General features: G+C 40.8%; 1 protein-coding gene, 1 long non-coding RNA gene and 1 pseudogene across 4 annotated transcripts in view; 2 read left to right on the top strand and 1 right to left on the bottom strand.

Moving 5' to 3' along the window:
- Nucleotides 1-14,630, top strand: part of LOC103446810 (protein PYRICULARIA ORYZAE RESISTANCE 21-like) — a 44,153-nt gene that overhangs the window by 1,582 nt on the left and 27,941 nt on the right. Inside the window, exon 4 of one of the 2 annotated variants that reach the window (XM_070806445.1) lies at nucleotides 467-596. The exons of the other annotated variant lie outside the window; for it this stretch is intronic. The gene's annotated coding sequence lies outside the window, so the exon portion shown is untranslated. Of the gene's footprint in view, nucleotides 1-466; nucleotides 597-14,630 lie in introns of those variants that run through there. 2 annotated transcript variants of the gene reach the window in all.
- Nucleotides 9,043-11,365, top strand: LOC114827496 (pentatricopeptide repeat-containing protein At4g16390, chloroplastic-like; annotated as a pseudogene).
- Nucleotides 13,312-14,485, bottom strand: LOC139188980 (uncharacterized). Of its 2 annotated transcripts, none has more exons than XR_011572437.1 (2): nucleotides 14,374-14,485; nucleotides 13,312-14,065 (listed from the first exon to the last, which is right to left on the bottom strand). It is a non-coding gene; the product is annotated as an uncharacterized lncRNA (long non-coding RNA). The 2 variants fall into 2 exon arrangements; XR_011572438.1 differs by having other exon boundaries at nucleotides 14,308-14,479.

Below are 14,630 nucleotides of genomic sequence, written 5' to 3'. Positions count from 1 at the left end.
GGCGGCTAGGCGGGGCGGTAGCCTAGGCGAACTAGGCAGATTTAAGTAAATCTATCATATTTCAGGTAAATAAGTGTCTGCTTCTACTTGAAATATATATAATTTCATCATAAACTACAAAATAGAATGCATATATATCATGAAGTATTGGAACACAATGAAAACATGTGAAATAAGAATATAATGTTTGTTCATTCAAGTATGAAACAAGTCTCTTACAATTTATTAGAAAAAAAACAAAATGCAAAATGAAAGTTATGTATTTTCTGTCTAAGTGAGTTGCAACCTAGGCGGGTCTAGGCGGCTGCCTAGGCGGGCTAGGCGGGTCTAGGCGGGCTAGGCAGGCAAGGCGGGTGCCTAGGTGGTCTAAACGGTGGGCTGGGGCCTTGGCATTAATCGGGACGGTGGGCTGAGGCCTAACGCCTAGACGGGGCCTAGGCAGGAATTTTTAGAACAGTGACTGTGACACCTTCTTCAATCTCGGGATAATATTTTAGCAGTGTTCGATATTAATATTATAGGAGGGTCATATATTGTTAAGTGAATAATAAAGTTGGTCGTTGATCTTGGTGGTTGTCAAGTCACAATCACGTTAATCGGTTCTTATATCATTAGTATATACTATAGAGAGAGAGATACATCTCATCATGAAGATGAAGATGAAGATGAAGATGAAGTTGGTGGCTGCTACAATTTTCAATGCAATAAAAGTTTCCATTCCACATTCCCTTCTTTGTCCTGCACAGTGCGTGCGCGTGCGTTCTTATTGGTCAAGAGTGGAATTGAGGAGGTGTGAACAGAAGAATCTAGCTACGTATCTTTCTCATTTATTAAATGTAACATGAACTCTATTAACACAAACAAAATTTTGATTTCTTTTAAAAAAACTCATTATTATTTTTCTATATTTACCTATATTTCCAAAAGCTAACCATTTTTCTCTCCTACCAGCATGTTCTAATCTAAACTATATTTTTTTCGTTCTTTACAAAAACAAAAACCCATCCCGAAGCAATCTCTTAGCTTCTGAAGCTTATATGAGTTACACTAGTTGATCAAGATAGTGTGTTCCTTGGCCTCTCAGGGCTCATATGAGTAAACTAAAGAATGAAATTTAGCTACCATTCCTCGTCTAACAATGCTCAACTATATCATTTTCAGCCCCACATCGTTAGATTCTACCATAAACTAAAAAGTAATATTAAGAAGACTAAATTTGTAGACTAAATTTTATTAACTAAATGACATGAAAGTTGATGATTTGATTATTACTTAAACGTTTATAAATATGTTAATTTCTTATTAGCGACACATCATTTAATTTGTAAATCCCTCAGCACCTCCAAATGTCGACGAGAGAGAGAGAGAGAGAGAGAGAGAGAGAGAGAGAGAGAGAGAGAGAGAGAGAGAGAGAGAGAGAGAGAGAGAGAGAGAGAGAGAGAGAGAGAGAGAGAGAGAGAGAGAGAGAGAGAGAGAGAGAGGCAGCAGTAACCTAGATACGTGTATAATAATGTGTTCCCAGAAACAAGAACTACTCCTATGCCTGCTTTTCATTCCATTCTCCTTTTGTTTGTTCGAGAATTAATTGATATGTTTATACAAAAATAAGCAAAAGCCAAAACCCCACGTGTCTACTAATCCAACACCATGTTTGTATTCCGGCTGATACCCTACAAAAACCCACCATTTCCTAACGGCTCGTAACATTTTTCTACCTCTGCAACATATTCTTATGCTCAATAGTTAATTTAATATTTTCTTGTGAGCTAATATTTACGGTGTTTTATTGATTTATAGATTTTTTGCCAAGAACTATATATAACCTATATTTGTGTCAAATTTTAACCGTAAGAATCTTAAAATTCTTATGGGACATTAAGGAGATTTGGATGTGGAGGTGATTTTATTCTTAATTTTCTATTACGATAAGAATGCTTCTGAACACCTTAAATGACATCAATTGTTGCATTTTCTACAAAATTTATGAGCTAACACTCACAATTTTGTTATGGTTTGTGATTTCTTTATATTAAACTCATCTTTCCTACACGTAAGCTTTTGAACATCTGGACCTACAAAACGATGATAAAACTGCTATGAAAAAGCTTAATCATAACATTTTCCTTAATGCTTATACAAAACAATGCCTTTTTTAATAAACTTTTTATCTGATCGTAAAGCTCTTGGAAATTCAAGTTGGGTTTCGAACATCTTCCGAAGCCGTAAAATCACTTCCAGGCCCGATACAAGTTCAAAAAGATATTTGTCCTGTGAATGCAAAGCAAAAGAAATGCGTTCAAAGTGGAATGTTGTCATCTTGATCACCTTCTGTGACAATCATTTCAACCTTGGTCTGTAAATCATCATCATATACACTGTCTCAGGTTTCTCCATGAATCTGGTAGTGGAGCATCTCATATAAAATTCTGATCATCGAAATCGATCGGCACGGCACAATCCCAAAACTGCTGCACTTCTGATTCTGTAGTTAATTCTTCGAGTACAGGACAACAAGAAAACAAATTTCCCAGGGATGAGCAGAGACCAAGAGAAGCATGGGGTTTTCTTCCGAATATAAAGCCATGTCAATCAAAGAAGTAGAGCTATCCATCCGCATGAGGGGTACCTCCGCCTCACTCTCACTACTCAGTCTTGGAACTCAGTAAGGTGCCTTGTACCTGTTCGACGAATTGCCCCAGTCAATCTGAAAGCTCTCTTCGGTACTAGCACCTCCTCCTGCCGGAAGCTTGATCTGCCTCTGGTTGCTTGGTTGTGGTGCCTTGTACCTGCTCGACGAATTGCTCCAGAGAATCTGCTTTTTTTTTTTTTTTTTTTTTTTTTTTTTCAGGGTGCCCAAGGTTATTCTGCGTTCAACCGCCCAAGGTTATTCTGCGTTCAACCTTGCTTTATGGTGTTGACAACTCTAAACTGAATTATCATGGGCACAAATATCGTATGTCCATGGGGTTTTCTTGCAGAGACGGTTATGCCGACAACTAATATACCCCCCGCTCAACCAATTCTGAAGGCAAGGACTTTTGCTTCTGTGGTTTCCATCCCAATTGAAGACGTCCATTTCAGCCAACTTCCAACTCCGGTTGTGCGTGGGGACAAAACATATGTCAAAATTAGCGAGGATCTATACCAAGAACAGTTGAAGTTGTTTCAAAATAATCTCCTTGGGCGTTTGCTCCTAAAAAAGGGTTCTACGCCAATGAAGACCGGTGCTCTAAAATCTTGCTTAGAAGATGCATGGCGCCCTACTGCACCATGGAACCTGGTTCCTATAGGTAAAGGTTATTTTGATATCCATTTCAATAAGGAAGATGATATGCGACGGGCATGGGGTGGCGGCACGTGTACTCTTGCTACTGGGTTATTCAGGTTATCAAAATGGACGCCAGATTTTAAACCAGGTGATGTTCTCCCTCAAACTCATGCTCAGGTATGGATCAAAATTTTTGGTTTGAGTCAGGAATATTGGCATCCTAGACACTTGATGGAAATTGCGAGAGGGGTCGGCACTCCCTTGCAACTAGATTCAGCTACAAGGGCAAGGCAATATGGTTATTATGCACGTATATTAGTTGATGTCAATCTTGCAGATGATTTACCTACATCTCTTATGGTTGAAAGAGAAAGTCATGGCTTCCCGGTTGAGGTGGTTTATGAAAATTTTCCGCCCAAATGTAGTCACTGTGGTTTGATAGGGCACTTGGCTAATAGTTGCAGACAACTTCAACAGATGTCGAGAGGTCGCTCTCGTAGCCGGACGCGAAAGGGTGGTAACATGGGTGACAACAAAACCGGAGATCACTCTCGCAGTCAACTGCACATGGAATATCGTCCCATAAAAGATACAACAATACCGGTTAATGTCTTTTGTGGGTCACATGCTTCTGAACCTCTTCAACAGGTTGATCAATTGTTGCCTGCAGGTATTGAGGCAGCGGATGATGGTAATGCTGAGCCCATTCTTCAGTCTCTTCTTGGAATAACGCCAACTGTTTCTGGCAATGTCATACCAGAGACTGACACCGCTGATACGCATATTAGTATTCAATCCCCTGGGATTTCGCATATTAGCAATTCTATGACCGGATCGCTGTCTCCAGATGGATCACATCATCAGAATGGTCTTTCTTATGGTCAGCATTTGGGCAACACCATTGTCCCAAACAATCTTGGCCCACATGATCTCTGTGACGACTCTAGCACTCCTTCTGGCTTTGAGCAGGTCGAGACGGTAGCTCAGAATAGTCAGCAGTTGGGCAACACAGATGTCCCAAATAATTTTGGCATGCAGGATCCTCATGACAACCATAGCATTCCCCCTGGTTTTGAACATGTTGCGACATTAGCTAAGGATGTCATCGATATTGTCAATCACATAGAAGGCTGTGATATGGATGGTTTTACTCCTGTGTTATCTAATAGTCAACGGAAAAAACAAAAACAGCTTGCCAATCTTAATCAACCCTCTGATAAACCATATCCAAGTAGGGTCCGAGGAATACCAGCTCGTTATAAATGAAGGTTCTCTTCTGGAATATCCGTGGCATTGGTAACGATGACTCTCGGATGGAGCTCTCTAACATCTGTCGGTTGCATCACCCGGATTTGGTTTGCATTGCGGAGCCTATGGTGACTTTTAATTCTATTTCAGCTGCTTATTGGGATTCTTTAAATCTATCTGCTCTTACTTTTAATTCTAGAGGAACTCTTGCTCCTAATCTTTGGTTACTAACATCTTCGGCTTGTGCAGACCCTTTAGTTATTTCTATCTCGGATCAACAGGTTACGGTTCGCTGTACTTTTGACCATATCCCAAGCCAGTTCACATTTGTTTATGCAAGCACTTCACCTATCAAAAGAAGAGACTTGTGGGCTGATTTTATCTCTCTGCGCCCACAAACACAAGTTCCATGGATGGCTATTGGCGATTTCAATGCTATCCTGGGCGCCCACGAGCAGATGGGAGGAGGCAGACCATCCCAAGCTTCATGCACTCAGTTTAGTAATATGTCTGACACTTGTAACTTTACCCACTTGAACACATCTGGGGCAGCCTTTACATGGTCTAATGGCTGGAGGTCACGTGGTCGCACTGAAAGAAGGTTAGATCGCTCCTTGTGTGATATTAGCTGGTTTGATTCTTGGCCCCATTCTAACTGCATAGCATTGCCAAAGGTAGTCTCAGATCACAACCCCCTTATCTTCTCTGGTTCTAGAGTTTTGAGCAGTGGTCATCGTCCTTTCCGTTTTCAATCAATGTGGGTTCAACATCCATCTTTTCGAGAAACTGTAACTCATTGCTGGAGAAATACAGTTGTCTATGGTTGTCCTATGTTTATCATTCTGCAAAAATTGAAAGCTCTAAAAACCTGCTTGCGCCAATGGAATTTTTCGGTCTTTGGTGACGTCCATAATAGAGTGGCTAATGCTCGGCATAATCTTTTTATGATTCAACAAAGAATTTCAACTGAGGGTATAAATAATGATCTTTTCGAGGAGGAGATTGTCGCCAAGACTACAGTAATGGAGTCTCTCCAAATGCAGGAGGCATTTTGGAAAGATAGAGCTCGTGTTAAGTGGTTAACTAAAGGGGATAGAAATTCTTCTTTCTTTCATGCCTATGCTCGTATTAAATCATCCAGCTCTCATATCAGTTGTATTCTTGATGGAAACAATCTTCTTACTGACCCGCTGGCAATTGAGAACCATATTGTTAATTTCTATCAGACTTTGTTCGGCTCTTCTTTCACCCCTTCAGGTATTGATGAGGTTTGTGAAGTCATCCAGCCGATGGTCACAGACTCTGAAAATGATCTCTTATCTGCATTACCTACTGATGAGGAAATTAAGGAGGCAGTTTTCTCATTAAGTGCTTCCAGTGCGCCAGGGCCAGATGGTTTTCCAGGTTTTTTCTATCACCATTGTTGGGATATTGTCAGCTTTGATGTTATTCAATTTGTGAAGCAATTCTTTCAATCAAATTGGTTATACCCCAATGCCAATAGTAATTTCTTAGTTTTGATTCCGAAGGTGGAAGACGCTATTTCCATGACTCATTTTAGACCTATTGCTTTGGCAAACTTTCTCTTTAAGATTATTCCCAAAATTTTGGCAGTTCGTCTTTCTCAGTTGTTCAACGCATTATTTCTCCGCATCAAGCTGCTTTTATACCTGGCCGTCGTATCACAGATTGTATTGGCCTTGTTTCAGAATGTTTCAATGTGCTTGACAAAAAAACTCGTGGTGGCAATATGGGAGTCAAAATTGATATAGCTAAGGCTTTTGATACTTTAGATTGGTCATTTCTTTTGCGGGTGCTTACTAACTTTGGGTTCTCCACTTGTTTTATAGACTGGGTTTCTACCATCTTAAGATCTGCTAAATTGTCCATCCTAATTAATGGTTCCCCGCATGGTTTTTTCTCTTGTTCCCGAGGAGTGCGCCAAGGGGATCCTCTCTCTCCGTTACTTTTCTGTCTAGCTGAGGAGGCTTTATCAAGGGGCCTGAGTCGTCTTCAACTTGATGGGCTTACTAAGCCAACTTTTGCTCCAAGAGGTTGTATCTCTCCTTCTCACGTTCTCTATGCTGATGACTTATTCATTTTCTGTAGAAGTGATGGTGTCACTCTGCGTAATTTGCAAGGTTTCTTCGATAGATATAGTAGAGCCTCTGGTCAATTTATCAATAAGGCAAAAAGTACTTTCTACTTGGGCTCTACCTTAAGGCATCGCAAAGCTGTGGTTGAGAGTTACTTGGGTTTCAAAGAAGGCAAAGCACCTTTTGTCTACTTAGGAGTTCCAATCTTCTGTGGCAAGCCTAAAAGGAGTTATCTTCAAGCCTTGGCAGATAAAGCTAAAGCTAAGTTAACTGGTTGGAAGGGGAAACTTTTATCTATGGCAGGAAGAGTTCAACTCACTCAATCAGTTTTTCAAAGTATGCTCTTGCATAGCTTTTCTGTTTATAAGTGGCCTTCTTCCTTGCTAAGGCCTCTTTCAAGATGTGCTCGCAATTTTATATGGTCTGGTGACGTAACCTCCAAGAAGTCTGTTACCGTTTCTTGGCGTCAGATATGTGCTCCGAAGAATGAAGGTGGTTTGGGTTTGCGTGATCTTGGCTCTCTTAACACTACTGCTCTCTTAAAGCTTGGATGGCTTATTATTACTACTGATTCCCCTTGGAGTATTTATCTTCGGGAACGTTTCAAGCTACATGGTCGCCTATATTCTTGTAGTTATAAGCGATCCTCTATATGGCCTGGTATTAAATCCATTCTTCATATCTTGTTTCAGAATTGTCGTTGGGTGATTGGAAATGGTTCTACTACTTCCCTTTGGGTTGATAAATGGCTGGATAAGCCTATTGTGGACGTCGTTGGTGCAACAGAGATTGCTCATTCTTTATCTCGTACTAAGGTCTCAAATATTATTCGTATGGGAAAATGGGTTATTCCTTCTATTTTTTCTTCTACTTTCCCAGACCTAACTAAAGAGATTTTAGAAATGCCTCTTCCAATTGACGAGGATAAGGACGTTTTAATTTGGGAAGTTTCTACTTCTAGTGTTTTTTCGTTCTCCGATGGCTATGAAATTGTTCGTCATCGGTTTCCTGTTAAGAGTTGGGCTTCCATTATCTGGCGTCCTTTCATCCCACCTCGTTACTCTATTTTAGTTTGGAAGATTCTATTCAACAAGCTCCCAATGGAGGATCAACTTCAGCGCCGAGGCATCCCGCTGGCTCCAATATGCCAACTATGTCACAAGAATTCTGAATCTATCAACCACTTATTTTCTAGTTGTGAATTTGCACAATGTGCTTGGCGTTGGCTAGCTACCCAATTTGGCACTTTTATTCCACCTACGGGCTCCCTCTCTGATCTATGGCTTGTTTTTCTGTCAAAGCGGTTTTCTCCACATCTTCGCAATGTCTGGATAGCTTCAGGGTTTTTCTTACTAATGGCTATTTGGAAGATGCGTAATAAAGTGAAGTTTGAAGGCAAACCTCCCTCCTTCTCACGTCTCTGCCGCTCCACCTCGGCCTGGATTAGGCAGGTTGGAGCTCTCACCCCTGGCCATGTACGAGGCATTTTGGATAGGCAACTTTTAGTTTCTCTTGGAATATCGCCTAACTCCTGTAAAGCTCCTTCTATTGTCCCTGTTCGTTGGCACCCCCCTCTTTTTTCTTGGGTTAAAGTGAATACTGATGGCCTTGCTAAAGGTAATCCGGGTCCTGCGGCATGTGGCGGGGTTTTTCGTGACTCTGCAGGTTATTTTCTTGGTGGTTTCTCCCTAAGCTTGGGCCATCGTACTTCTTTCTATGCGGAGCTCCATGCTGTCATCCTTGCTGTCGAATTGACCCACGCGCGGGGCTGGCAAAATTTATGGCTTGAAAGCGACTCTTCTAGTGTAATATCATGTTTTGCTTCTGGATCTTTCTCTCCCCCTTGGTCTCTCCAGACACGCTGGAACAATTGTACTCTCCATTTGCAGAACATGGTTTTTCGTTGCTCTCATATTTTTCGAGAAGGGAATGTTGTTGCTGACAAATTAGCCAATTTAGGGCTTCTATCATCTTCACTTGTTTGGCATTCCACTCCCCCTATAGAGATCCTTCCTCCTCTGCACTCAGATTTCTTGGGCATGCCAACCTACAGGTTTGTCTCCTCTTCTTGATGTGTGTTCTCCTTTCTTTTCCTAACCTTTTTGGATTCTCTTTTGTTTTGCAGCTTGTCTTGCAGGTTATTACCTTTTAGGTTTATAGAGGGGTTTGGGCTTATGTCCGCCCAGTCTTTTCCTTGTATTTTCTTTTCAAGAGGGGTACGGTCCATGTCCCCCCCTCTTTTGTATCTCTTTTCTCAAAAGGGGTAAGGTGCATGTCCCCCCCTTTTTTGTATTTCTTTTCTCTTGTTCTATGAGGGGTTAGGTTTATGTCCCCCCCTGTCTAGGTGTATCTTCTTTTTTCTTATCAATAAATTTCCCTCGTACCGCCGAGGTTCTCCAAAAAAAAAAAAAAAAAAAAAAAAAAAAAAAAAAGCAAAAGAAATGCACCTTTCATAATCCCCCACAGGGTGAGGAAAATGGCTTATCACTTATGCTCCTCACCCTCATTTCTCTTCCGCAACCCCCAAACTCCCTCCCGCTCTCTCCCTTCTTCTTCTTCCCCGACTGATTTCCGACTCCTAAGCCTTGCAATTAACACCCACAGACTCAGTTTTCCTTCACTGCAATTTCAGTCAAGAACCTCTCTGCAAATACACCATGTTTCTTTGCAAGACCCAGTTGCAGAAGAAGCCCAGAACTCCAAAGCTCCAGAAATTGGAAATATTCAAAAGCCAGATGGAAATTCCGGGTCTTTCTCGAAAAGCTATATCTGGGTCAATCCCAGCTGCCCCAGAACTTCACAGCTGCGGCACAAGTCCTACGATTCCAGGTAAGCTTCTTTGGTGAAAGTAGCTGAGTATTTGAACTCTTGCACTCCGATTGAAAGTGATGTTTTCGAAGCTTTAAATGGTCTAGGGGATTATATTTTGGAACCAAACGCTGTGGTGGTTCTGAATAGCATGAACAATCCGGAAAATGCTTTGCTTGCGCTTAACTACTTTCAGCAGAGGTTGAAACCGAAGCGGGAGGTGATTTTGGATAATGTGGCTTTGAAAGTGTGTAGGAAGGGTAAGGATATGGAGAGAGCAGAGAAGCTGTTCGACAAAATACTTCAGAGAGGTGTTAACCCCGATAATGTTACCTTTTCGACTATGATTAGTTGCTCTGGGATGTGTTCTTTGCTTGATAAGGCTGTGGAGTGGTTTGAGAAGATGCCCTGTTTTGGGTGTAATCCGGATGATGTTACCTATTAGGCTATGATTGACGCCTATGGACGTGCGGGTAAGGTTGAAATGGCTTTCAGTTTGTATGACCGGGCTAGGACTGAGAAGCGGCGCATTGATCCAGTGACATTTTCTACGTTCATCAAAATTCACGGGCAATCGGGGAATTTTGATGGGTGCTTGAATGTTTATGAGGAACTGAAAGCTATAGGGACTAAGCCAAACTTGGTTATTTATAACACTTTGTTGGATGCTATGGGAAGAGCTAGGAGACCTTGGCAGGCCAAGAAGGATGCTATGGGAAGAGCTAGGAGACCTTGGCAGGCCAAGAAAATTTACTGACAGATGATAAGCAATGAGCTTTCACCAAATTGGGTAACCTATGCAACTCTTTTAAGGGCCTATGGTAGAGCTCCTTACTGTGATGATTCTCTTAATGTTTATAAAGAGATGAAGGAAAAGGGATTGAAGTTAAATGTAATTCTCTATAACACCCTTTTAGCTATGTGTGCTGATGTTGGTTACACCGACGAAGCCGTTGAAATTTTTGAAGAAATGAAGAGTTCTGAAACACTGAAGCCTGACAGTTGGACCTTTTCGTCCATGATTACCATGTATTCTTGTAGCGTGGAAAGTCATAGAGGCAGAAGCAACATTGAATGAGATGTTGGAAGCTGGTTTTGAGCCAAATATCTTTATTTTGACATCACTCATCCAATGCTAGGGTAAAGCAAAACGCACTGATGACGTTGTCAAGATATTCAATCAACTCCTAGAATTGGGTATAACACCAGATGAGCGTTTCTGTGGTTGTCTCCTGAATGTGATGACTCAAACACCAAAGGAAGAACTTTGCAAGCTTGTGAATTGCATTGAGAGGGCTGATGAAAAACTAGGGTATGTGTTAAAACTTTTAGTGGAGAAGCAAGAAAGTAGTGAAAAGTTCAAGAACGAAACATCACAACTTTTTAACTCGATTGGTTCAGATGTAAAGAAGGCTTACTCCAATTGCCTGATTGATCTTTGTGTGAACCTCAATCTCTTGGAGAGAGCCTGTGAGCTACTAGACTTGGGGATCACACTTCAGATATATATAGGCTTACAGTCAAGGTCTCAGACCTAGTGGTCTTTGTATCTCAAGGGCCTCTCTCTTGGGGCAGCTCTGACTGCATTACATGTTTGGATTAATGACCTATCTCGGGTATTGGAATCCGGTGAGGAGCTTCTGCCGTTGCTTGGAATTAATACTGGATATGGGAAACTTAAGTATTCAAACAAAGGTCTGGCGGGTGTATTTTAGTCGCATTTGAAGGAATTGAATGCTCCATTCCATGAGGCCTCAGACAAGGCTGGCTGGTTTGTGACAACAAAAGTTGCAGTCAAGTCATGGTTAGAGTCTAGAAGTTCATCTAAGTTAGTTATTGCTTTAGATGTTGGGCTGTTTAGTTTACTGACAAAGCTCATCACACTGAAAATGTAACGTGAAACTGGTATTTTCTGCTTCTCAGTTCTCTATTATATGTTTTTGGAATTCTCTCTGGGCGTAGAGAACAGTTTTGTACCATTAGAATTGAACTATGAAATCTTCTCTCATTAGTCTTACAAAGTTAGTGAAGTTCTTAGAAATCTTGCATCATACTCAATAGTAATGCGCTTGAAAGAGAAGGGACGGGACCCTTCTCCATTTTTCCTATTGTCCCTCTCTTTCTCTCTCTCTCTCTCTCGGACTCTCCCTCTCTCTTTTTAAATTTATAACTAATATATGTAGGATAGGACATCAGATGGGAACAAGGTCGATGATGTGATTTGAATAACATCATCGGTTAGATCATAGCTAAATGAGTTTTAAGAAATCGAAGTGAAAAAGTCCAGTTTCCTTTTGTATGCTATGAAAGTTTTGAAAATTCCTTATGATCAAAACCATTTGGGAGTCACTCCAACATGAGAATGACAGGAGGTACAAAACAAGTGTATTGTTGTAACTTCTGTTTCCATTCAAGCTATAGGAAAGGCCAATTTGCACCATCACTAGGGCCAGCCCTGAGAATTTGAAGGCTCTAGGCGAGCTTTAAAAGTGGGGCTCTAGAATTATCGAACTCCCGACTCTTTGTACATTGATATGTAGAAGAAATAATTCGCTAATACATGAAAAAAAATGTATTTCTACATCAAATACTATTAAAAATTAATACTAAAACAAGAAAGATATATAAATATTAGAGAATCCATCTTGCATTTTTAGATGCATATGTACTAATTGAGTTTACATAATCTAAATTGTTATTAGATTAGGCTTTCTAATTATATTTGGAAAAACAATACTTGTTTGGGGAGTCTTCTTCATGTTTTGAACAGGAGATGGTAACCAAATAAATGCTTTCTTTTCCACTATGCCACCAAGTTTTTTGTGTTATCCTTCTTACTTTAAAAGTATTAATACTAATACATACATATAAAAAATTTGGGGGCCCCTAGAAGTTGGGGGAATTAGGCGATTGCCTTACCTAGCTACCTGTAAGGCCGGCCCTGACCTTCACATACCGAAGTGACCTTAGATGCTTACTTTCTAAGGCTTATTTCTGCTATCATAATTCTCAAGATACATGACATGTTATTTGCTTGTGATAGAATCATGTAGACATTTCTGTACTCAATGGGACCAATATATGGGACACAACAACACCATTCAAATTTTAACGGGATCAAAATGAGAACCTCACTCTTTACGTTTCTCTACTCAATGGGAAGAGAAATCTATTAAAAGTCGAATAGAAACGTTTACATCTCTTCTACAAATGAGATAGATGAGCAGGAATATGTTACTTTCATGTGTTATATAGACACCGGTGATTAATCCCTTGTACAGTGCACTAACACAATAAAATATGGTTATTGGTTGCATGGTTTTATCATTTTCTGAGCCAGGAAGCTTTTCAAAATGTTTTTCTCAAAATGTCAATTTCCCAAAGGGTTTTGTGCGTTAAGATTAAGGGATTTCCTAGGTGGGCGTGGGTGGGTGTGTACTGTATTCGTTGCCAGCTTCGCTGGGTCAAGTCTGGTGACGAAAAATCTCAAATCCCGTTTTAAAATCTCTTCTAAGTTTGGGCTTCGATATTTCAGAATCGGCCCAAATTCTTAGTGGTGATTTTATCTACAAACTTAGGCCTGTGGTGGGTATATTGAAGCTGCTATAAGTCCATTCGATCATGGTGAGAAAACAGTGTCATTTCTCCCCTGCGCATGGGTTGCGTACAAGGGATTTAACACTCATCACATCCGTTGGTTTTAAGGCCTTAGAGGTGGAAGGCTGGGATTTCATCTCCAAGACGTTACGCGCAGGCGATGCGCACACCTGCGCACAGCATAGAGCGGCACCAGAAATTACGCAAAGTTACCTCTGCCTAATCTTTGTATTACGTATGTACTATTTGCATGACAGCGATCAAGACGAGATCTCTAACCACCGATCCCGTGCATCCACAAAACAACGTAATTCAAGGACAAAAGTTGAGTTATAAAACATTCCATATGTCCAAAATGCAAAACTTAGCAATATTGTATGCATGCAGACAGTGGCGGATCCAGGAAATAATGTTTGTGGGGTCAATAAGGATAGCGCGCAGTGCACAATTTTTTTTAATAGAAACGGCATCTGAGGTTCGCGTCTGAGGTTCAATCAAGTCCTTGGCTTCTGTGAACTCCCCGCACCGACACAACAGATCAATCATGCGAGCATAATGTTCTTCATAGGGGCTAAATGCTAATACCATAAGAATCACGCATTGAACTAGAATAATGGCGCCCTTCTTTGACTAAACCAGCATGACTACAAGTTGAGAGAATGATGAGGAAAGTTACTCTATCTGGTAGCATATCTTCCTTCAACATTCGCTCAAAAAGTCCTATTGCTTGGACACCACATCCGAGAGCTGCAATCATAGCATTCCAAGACACTAAATCAATATAAGACATCGTGAGGAACAAAGTGTTTGCATCCTCAACAACTCCGCATCTACCATACATCTTGAGCGTGGAGCTGGCGTCCATACTTCAATGCTCCCAGCGCAGTTCGTCTTCAACCACCCCAGCCGAGGAGTTCTTTCAGACCTTTCGTCGAACACTTGGTGTGCAGCCAAGGGATCTCACCAGCGGCTCCAAGGGGTGTCTAAAGTTGTTTCCATGGCTTCCAAGAGGTCGTGCGACCCCATTGACCCCACTGTGGATCCGCCTCTGCATGCAGAAGCAGGAAGCAGGCAAGAAAGTGAAATCAAATTTTAATGTATAGAATCAAATTAAGAGAGCCAAAAGGACAACAAAACTATTATTATTAAATCATATTTCTTGATAAGCTGAGGTCACAAATATATATTAGCAAACGATAACAACTTTTAGTCGATCAAATAACAAGACAACGCACGTTGGTCTTGTATAAAGTAAAAAAGATTTATTGAACTGGTATACGTAGTACGTACATTATATTTTCACGATTTTGAACCCTTAATTGATCGGCACACATGAGTGTTGCCTGAAAAACTCACCATTTTTTGTGTTGCCTCAATCCCATAAGCCAGTTCGCAACCACAAAATATGAATATGTAGCTAGCTAGGCAACATGATACACCAGCACACTACTTTTGACCATTGTTAGGGTGTGTATTGTAGGATATTTCAAGAATATATATATATATATATATATATATATATAATATGTATATGCATATGCGTGCGTTTTGTATTGGCAGAGAATAGAGTTGGATTCCTTCCCAACAATCACATCTCTTCAATTTGAAAACCG

Source organism: Malus domestica, chromosome 10, assembly GCF_042453785.1.
Source record: "Malus domestica chromosome 10, GDT2T_hap1".
NCBI lineage: Eukaryota > Viridiplantae > Streptophyta > Magnoliopsida > Rosales > Rosaceae > Malus > Malus domestica.
This window is presented reverse-complemented; position numbering and strand designations above follow the sequence as displayed.